This window comes from Eublepharis macularius, chromosome 5 (genome assembly GCF_028583425.1).
Source record: "Eublepharis macularius isolate TG4126 chromosome 5, MPM_Emac_v1.0, whole genome shotgun sequence".
Lineage (NCBI taxonomy): Eukaryota > Metazoa > Chordata > Lepidosauria > Squamata > Eublepharidae > Eublepharis > Eublepharis macularius.
Window position 1 is genome coordinate 110,587,841 of NC_072794.1, and position 8,339 is coordinate 110,596,179.

An 8,339-nucleotide genomic window follows, 5' to 3' on the forward strand; every position below is an offset into this window, starting at 1 on the left:
CATTCCACCCAAACTAAAGTGAAGCAAGGGACACTGTTGCAACTTAGGGTACAGAAGCAAACTGAAGCACAGGCATGCCTTATGCTTATGGCTGGGTACTGCTTGGCTCTGTTCTGTGGTGTTTACCCACTGGCTGAACCCAGTGCCTAGCAGCTGTGAATGACCCTGGTTCTGTTGGGGTCCAGCTCCCCCCCCCATAACCCCCAGCTATTTTCTGCATGGGGAATAATGGAGAGTGGGTGGGACACCTTATTGGGGGGCCCATAAAATTGGCCCCAGTCCAATTTCATGACTTTGAGGGAAGGTCTTTAGAGGACAGTCAGGAGTAGGTTCCCTCCAAATTTGATAAGAGTTTGGTTAAAAAATTACCCCCCCCCTCCTCAGCCCACCGGATAGTCCCCAGAGTGATTTTCCAGAGAAAACAATGGCCAAATTTTACCAAAATTTTACTGAAATTTTGATATAAATTCAGAATGCCTGGTTTTTGATTCAGAATACCTGGATTTTACCAAACCTGCCAAAATTTGGTATTTTTATCTGAATTCTGAATCAAATTGCACACCCCTAGAAGAGAATGATGTAAACTGCTTCAGGTTCCTATTGTGGAGAAAAGCAGGATATATATGATGCAAATAAACAGAAAATACGGCTGAAGATGGGGAGCAGATAAAAGGTAGGCTGGCCCGTGGGTGTGAGGTTGCCAGGGGGAGGGAAAGCTGAAGATAGGAAGGTAGATAAAGGTAGGTTTGGCTGGTGGGTGGGAGAGAAGGAAGAAAGAAAAGGGCAGGGGCTATGTAGGCTAACAGAGAAGGCAAGAGGAAATAATGGGGGAGGGGGAAATGAGGTAGTCCTTGGGGTCTCCTGCTTGTAAGTCCTATTTCTTCTTACTGGTTGCTGACTGGCACTAAGTTATTGATTGTCTAGTCAAAAGCAATGAATTGCTTGCTAAGAACTTGTTGGTTCAAGTACACTCTGAAAAACTTATTGATGACCAGTAAACTGGAAGTACTTCCAATTTTTCTTTTAAAATTAACCTCTAAGTTGAATCTAAAAGCTATCTGTTACATTTGGTCTGTACTAGCATAACAGCCCTATGATGTAGGTTAGGTTAAGAGATGAAGATGTATTGTCGAAGGCTTTCACGGCTGGAGAACAATGGTTGTTGTGGGTTTTCTGGGCTGTATTGCCGTGGTCTTGGCATTGTAGTTCCTGACGTTTCGCCAGCAGCTGTGGCTGGCATCTTCAGAGGTGTAGCACCAAAAGACAGAGATCTCTCAGTGTCACAGTGACACTGAAGGCTTGTCAGAGGACACCTGCAAACTTCACAGATAGGCAAATGTTTAAACCTTTGTTTCTTATATTCTCATCTAATAGTCTAAAAACCACTGAACTATGGGGAGTTTATACCAGTTTCCTGCATTGAACTCATATTTAACTTGCAGGGATTCTGTACATTCTATAGAACCATCTCCATAAATCTTTTTCACATTTCCATGCAATGTTAATGAAAAAAATTAACTGCTTAAGTAGTCTCTAGGACAATTAAAGTCAAGAATTAAAATTTCTCATGGAATTTCCGCTTGCTTGGGAAAAGGCAGGGGGTGAGGATTATAATGAGGACATACATTACTTTGGGCTATACATAGTAGCCAACATATCTGACTATGATCAGAATCCTCAGATGTATTTTGAGAATTTTCCTTGCTGATAATTCCATAACCCTTGCTGGCGCAATGTCGTCCAATTCAAGAATGATTATGCAAGTGGGTGCAGTTACACTCTCTCTGTTCTGCTTCGTGGAGACTTGCTATAACCTTAGTGTTTCACTATCTTCAATGCCATGACTATCAACTTACTTTCCTATAACGGAAGATCAAATACTCCATCTTGTACCCATCTTAAGGGCACACACCAAAAGGCAGTCTGGTACTATACCTTAACTTTTGTATTGGCAAGAAGTATAATGTGTTGTTATTGTTAAACAAGAATGGATTTGTTCATTCATTTAAACTATTTATATCACACATCCTCTAGAACCTGCTCAAGGGAGCAAATGTACTTCATTCCTAAGTGCACAGTGGTTTTCTGTAGTCACTTTATGATGATGAACTATAGGGAACTTGTCTTGTTTTTGAGTTTTTCTGAATTTGGCCATTATCCACTAGGTTTTGCCTGAACTCCAACAATATAATCAGAAAAACGCTATGCAAATCCAATTCAAGAGTAAGGATGGAGGTGATAACAGAAGTTTTGTGAAACATTGCAGGTCAGAGTCCAGTAGCACCTTTAAGACTAACCAACTTTATTGTAGCATAAGCTTTCAAGAACCACAGTTCTCTTTGAACTGCGGTTCTCGAAAGCTTATGCTGCAATAAAGTTCAAAAACTGTGGTTCTCAAAAGCTTATGCTACAATAAAGTTGGTTAGTCTTAAAGGTGCTACTGGACTCTTTACTATTTTGCGACTACAAACTAACACAGCTAACTCCTCTGGATCAACTGCAGGTCAGGCGAGAGACACTCTCACGGCCAAGACTGTCTTGGATAATCATACAGCTCTTATTCACAAATCAAAGAAGCCACACATCCAAAAGATAATTATTAGATTTCATTTATTTTGGATACATTCTTAGTGCACGTTAAAATAAGACACGAGCGCTCCTCAATCACATGGCACTGCTAATGCTCTTCGCTTTGAAGGCTATATCAGATGAGATACAAAGGGGAAATGAATGAAGATACACAGTAGGAACCATTAAACAAAAAAAAACCCACAGAGCAACATTCATGGCCAGAACAGCTAGGCATTTCCAAGTGCCTTTGTTTTCCTGCCATGTCAAAGATAATTAGAAACAAAGACATTGTACAAGTAACTATGAAGAAAACTGCAGAGTAAGAGCTTGAGATCTGCCTAGTCACAGCTGGGCCTTTCAAAATAAATCACGCATAGAGGAAATGGAATCCTCCTTTCCATAACCAGATTTTTCCTATACTTTTACCCATCTAGTCACTGACTTACATTTCCCAGGCTCTAGCCTGATGACTGATTCTCTCTCTAAATTGCAATGTTCTTCATGAAGGATGCTGTAAAAATTTAGAATATGTCAATGAAGTTCAGAGCTGAAAGTTCCTGAAGAGGGAATAGTGATACGGTGGCCATATTCTGATGAGACAGAGCTCTTATGCCTTTAATACCCACACAAAAGGGAAAACATTGGCAAATGCAGCTTCTCCCACCATTGTAATAAGAAGGTACAGTTGAAAAGTTATATACACAAATAAATAAGGACCATTACGTCAGTATCCACATGAGGCAAGACAGTTCTCCAACCAAGAGATACAGATACACCCAACAACCCACTGTAGGGCAATGGAGAGTATATTGGGAATTAGAGGTATGTAGACAGCCCTTTCACACAGGATAAAAAACAAACTAACTAAACCTACTAGGGATTTCATTTGATGTGCAAAGCAACTTCACTAGTTTTAATTCTTGGCACTTGTGTCAAACTCTTTGTAAACACCAGTTAATCTTCATATGGCCCTGTGAAGCACATAGGTGCTATCATTATGCAATGAACAAGCAATTCCTGCTTCTACCTTATGAGAAAAAGGTCCTCAACCTTTTGAGCCTCCGGGCACATTTGGAATTCTGACACAGTGTGGTGGGTGCTGCCACAAAATGGCTGCTGCAGGAGGCAGAGCCAGTCACAAAATGGCTGCCTCCGCTTATATTCAGTCACACAGTGAAGATCTTTGCGCTGTGGTAGCAGGTGCAGTCAAAGCAACATCTTTAAAAATCTGCACAGGCAAATATCTGATGGCCAATCAAAAACCTTGTTGGATAGAAGCCCCACCTGTCCCTGTCCATTTTCTAAAAACACTTGGTGGGCACCAGGAAAGGTGTCAGCAGGCACCACATTGGGGCCCTCTAATGAGGATCCTTGACATACACTGTAGCCATGAGTAGTCTCTGATGCTCCCCTGGTAAGCGGTGCAAGATGAACACTGACTTTCACTACCTAAGAAGGGTGAACACCTTAAGATATTTGGCTACTTAAAGCCTTTTATTTACACCAATTTTAATTTGCCTTCCTCCAAGCAAAGATTCAAGGTAGATCATAATATGTGTAAACTGTGAGGGCTCCGTTGGATGAAGATTATCTTTACCAAAGTAAAAGGCAGAGGTGATAGAGAATTTTCCCTCCCAACAATTTATTTAGCAGCTGTGTGACAGGTAGAAATTCAAGAGATGCACTTTCTTCAACATTGGGGCCTTTTCGGTCCTGGCCCCAACCTGGTGGAACTCTCTGTCTGAGGACACTCGAGCCCGCCAGGATCTTGTATCATTTAGGCGGGCCTGTAAGACAGACATGTTCCACTAGGCATACGGTGGAGGCTAAGTTTAGTCCATCAGTGCTGAGCCTTCCATCGGTCTCCCTCTATGAGGGGTTATGGAGGGTCCACTGCAGGGTTACTAATACCTCTCCTTTTTGTATGCTGACAGGCAGGAGTGCAGGACTGCCCCGTCTTGGAATGGTTTTATTGATTGCTGTTTTTACGCTGAGATTATTGTTTTTATGTTGTATTTTAATCAATGTTGTACCTCGCCCTGAGCCCGCTTGCAGGAAGGGCGGGTTAAAAATATAATAAATAAATAAATAAAATTAGATTGTTGGGCTGAGAAAAGCTGCACACTTTGGTCTGCCACACAGTTGCTAAAGATGCAGAGCTGTCAAGAAAAAGAGATGGTAATCCAAGTTAATTTGGAAAAAAGCATTGCCTTGATGACTGGCAGAATCATTTTGTTGAATTCAATTGTTCTTGTGATAGCACCAGACAGGGCTTTAAAAATGTAAGTATCTAGTTATGATGTTGAGCACCTTATATGGGGAGGGGGCAACAGTTGGGTGTCGTCATTGCTGTTATTAAGGCTAAACTTTTCATAGGTACCAAAGCTGAAGGAAAAAATATTTTTTAAAAATCGTACGCACACACACACAAATGTCCTGAACCACAATACTGTAAACAGCAGTTCAAAAGCAATGCAAAATGCACAAATAAAAGGTAAAAAGAAGCTACTACAACAAGAAGGTCAGTGCTGGCCTTGGAAAACATGGAAGCTATTGTTTTGTTGTGAGCTTGAAATAAAGCTAAACTCAAATTAACAGTATAATCCTATGCAGCATTATTCCTGTCTAAATCAACTTAAATCAGTGAGTTTAGACCAGAGTAACTCTGCATAGGATTGTACTGTTAATCTCTGATTTACAACCTTGGATGTTGGTGAAAATGGACTAATTGCTAAACTGCAGACCTTCTCACAGGATTTTATTTGTACCAATTTATATTTAATGTATTGCCACCAGTTTCTAGAAATAGTTCCAGGCCAAAGCAATAGTCTAAACATTTCTAGCAGAGCTGGAAGAACACTAAAACCCAATAAACCATTCAACTAAAGATCAATTTTAAAAGCTCTGTTAGTTGTCACTCTTTTTCCAGTCAGATGCTCCTAGGCTCTTAACAGCTATAAAGCAGACAGTATTCACCATGTGTGGTTTTTCCACATCACTGTACCTCTGTTTGGGGCGAGGGGGGGGGGCTTGAATGAATGCACACTTGTCGTGCACCAATTAACAGAGAAAGGGGGGGGGAGTAACTTTATACCCTTGGTCAAAAAAGGGCTGGCAAGAGCACCACTTGTCAACACAGGTCCAGTTGTTGTTTAAACAGCATTCTGAAGGATGGCAAGAGAAAGGGTGGAGCGGGGAGTTAACAAGAACACTTCTAAAAGGAAGCACTAGGTGGCAGCAAGCACCAGCTGTTTCACTGCAACTGATACAGTATCTCCACAAGACAAGTGGCCTGACCTTTGCATCTGCTTCAACCATGGTGGAGGCAGTTGGATGACTTAGCACTTAAAGCCTGGGCCATGCATATTTTGTGTGTCCATCCTTGTGCCAAGCAGTAAGACATCCTTGTCCCAACATAACATACTTCAAAAGCAGGCCTCTGACACACTGGACTTGAGCCAGAGCCTGTAGTCCCTCAGGACCCTCTTGCAGTCTGCAGGAACGCCAGCAGCAGGAAACGCAGACCACAGTGGTACAGGGGAAGCGAAGTGCCAGATGTGCTGTGCACAGCACCATTGTTGACCTAGATTAATGCATTGGGGATGGTTCCTTGCCGGATCCTGGCCAGTGCACAGAACTTTCTCAGGAACTCCAGCACCTGCCAGCAGCGTAACTGAGGCCAACTCCCTCCCAGCCTACTTAAATCAAGACTTGAAAGAGTCTTTGCTGGATCAACCAATTCACAAGGCTACAACCTTGAGTGCTAGACCCAGCTCCAGACCATGCCTGTTCCTGCCTTCCAGACTCTGCTCAGTGAACATCTGCAGGGTGGACCTTTCAGAGGTCCACAGATGTGGAACTCTTGACTACACCATCATTTACACAGAGTACACAGTGAGATGTTCTAATTGTGGTGCTCCGTTTCCCAACAGCAGTGATTCTTAAGCTGTGCTCTCCAACACCACAATAGAAGCAGCAGAGAAAAAATGTCAAACATTTGTTCGGCAGTTCCACTAAAGCTGTTTGCACTGTTGAAGAATCTGTGTGGAACAGCCACCATGTACAGGCCTTTCAAGTGACTTTTGTATGGGACAACTAAAAGATAAAAATCAGTCCTGAATCTCATGGTATTGTCTGACCTACATGGACATGGAGCACATATGCACCAAGCAAAATCTTCCTACTATTTAATTATGTTTACCAATTGCTCTTCATCTCACACATTTCCTCTTCGGTTTTTGACATGTAAGACACACAGATGTGGTTATCGCCAAAGAACAATCCAATTAGGACAGTGGTGTCCAATTCAAAATTTAGGAATTACTGCTCTAGAAACTTAACAACATTCAGTTTCCATTCAATTTCTATTTTCAAAAGCTCTTTTTGTTTGAACATACTTTAATGCTTGGGCCTAAGGAGATATGGAGTATATTGTTCTCTAGTGAATATTTTAGATAGTTGGTTTAATTGAGCTTCCTGTTTTAAGTACCCTTACCCATCTGGAGTCCTTGGGAAGGAATGGGTTGCAAATAAATTTCAAGCTGTCCATCTTTAAATTAAAATAATTTCATAGTGAAAGACATAAACAGTTGATTTCCCTTTTACAACAAAGATAAACTATGGAGCAGGTGGGAAGAACTCAAGGTACTAATTAATGACAGCTAAACGCTGTCACTGGAAAGCAATGCATTAGTAACCTGTCAGCAAGGAGTTGGTATCCATCTGGGGGCAAGGAGACTGCAACCTGACACCAGAAGTATTCCCAATCCTGTAAAAGCTTACTTTACATATGGTGAGTTTTTCCTAGTGCAACAGTAACAGCCAAACCATGTTTCAGGGCAGGCTTAAAATTCATCTCAAGGCAGCTGTAATTATTCTTGGAAGGGCTGCCTCTGGGGACAGAATAGTAGTAGCAAGAAGAAACAGCTATGTGCACATTCTTTGTGTAATGGTTATTTTTAGTTTAAAGTGTCTCTGACAGCTACACAAAACTGTACTCAATCAATAAAGTTATGCAAAAATCGTAACTCTCGATAGACTTTAGGTTGATTCACAATTTCAATCAGTAAGTTGGAAACAACCAGTGAATTCAGAAAAGTACTGTGGGTGGAGGGGGTTGCCAGAACTGAACCTAGACATAAGGGTGCATACAGATTACCTCCTTATAGTAACAGTTTTCATGCCTCTGCCTCCATTCCTCTACTGCCAGAAGTACCTGGCTTTGATTACAGCATAGTTGTTGTTCAGCCACTTCAGCCAGATTTTGGAGGGGGGGGGGTTTAAAAATGTTTATCCTGCCTCAATTCAGTGCCTTTAAAAAGGCATATTTAATTAATGCCTGCTTTTTTAAAAAGCTAGTTCCACCTCCTTCCTCACTTTGAAGTGCAGCCCTGGGCAGGGGTATATAAATAGGTAGTTAAGAGGCTTCTGGCCACAGAAACATTTAGGCCACGTGGCATCACATTCAAGACACATTGCAACCTGGCACTCTAAATGAGGGGAGGGTGGTGATTTGGCAACTGAAAGAAGGGAAAGTCAATCAGTACTCTGCACGGCCAGTTTGCATTCAAAAGGGGCAGAGCCAGCTGCCCCCAAGCTCAATTCAGTTTGAAAGTCTGTATGTCTGTTGAAAAAGATGTGTGTGAGAGAGGATGCATCCATAACAGGCTCATTGCTAAAGATCTGATGTTCAGTTGAGTCAAGATATGAATGCTTGTATGCAGCCTAAAACAAAGCGGTAGGAAAGAACATCCAAATGACATCAACCA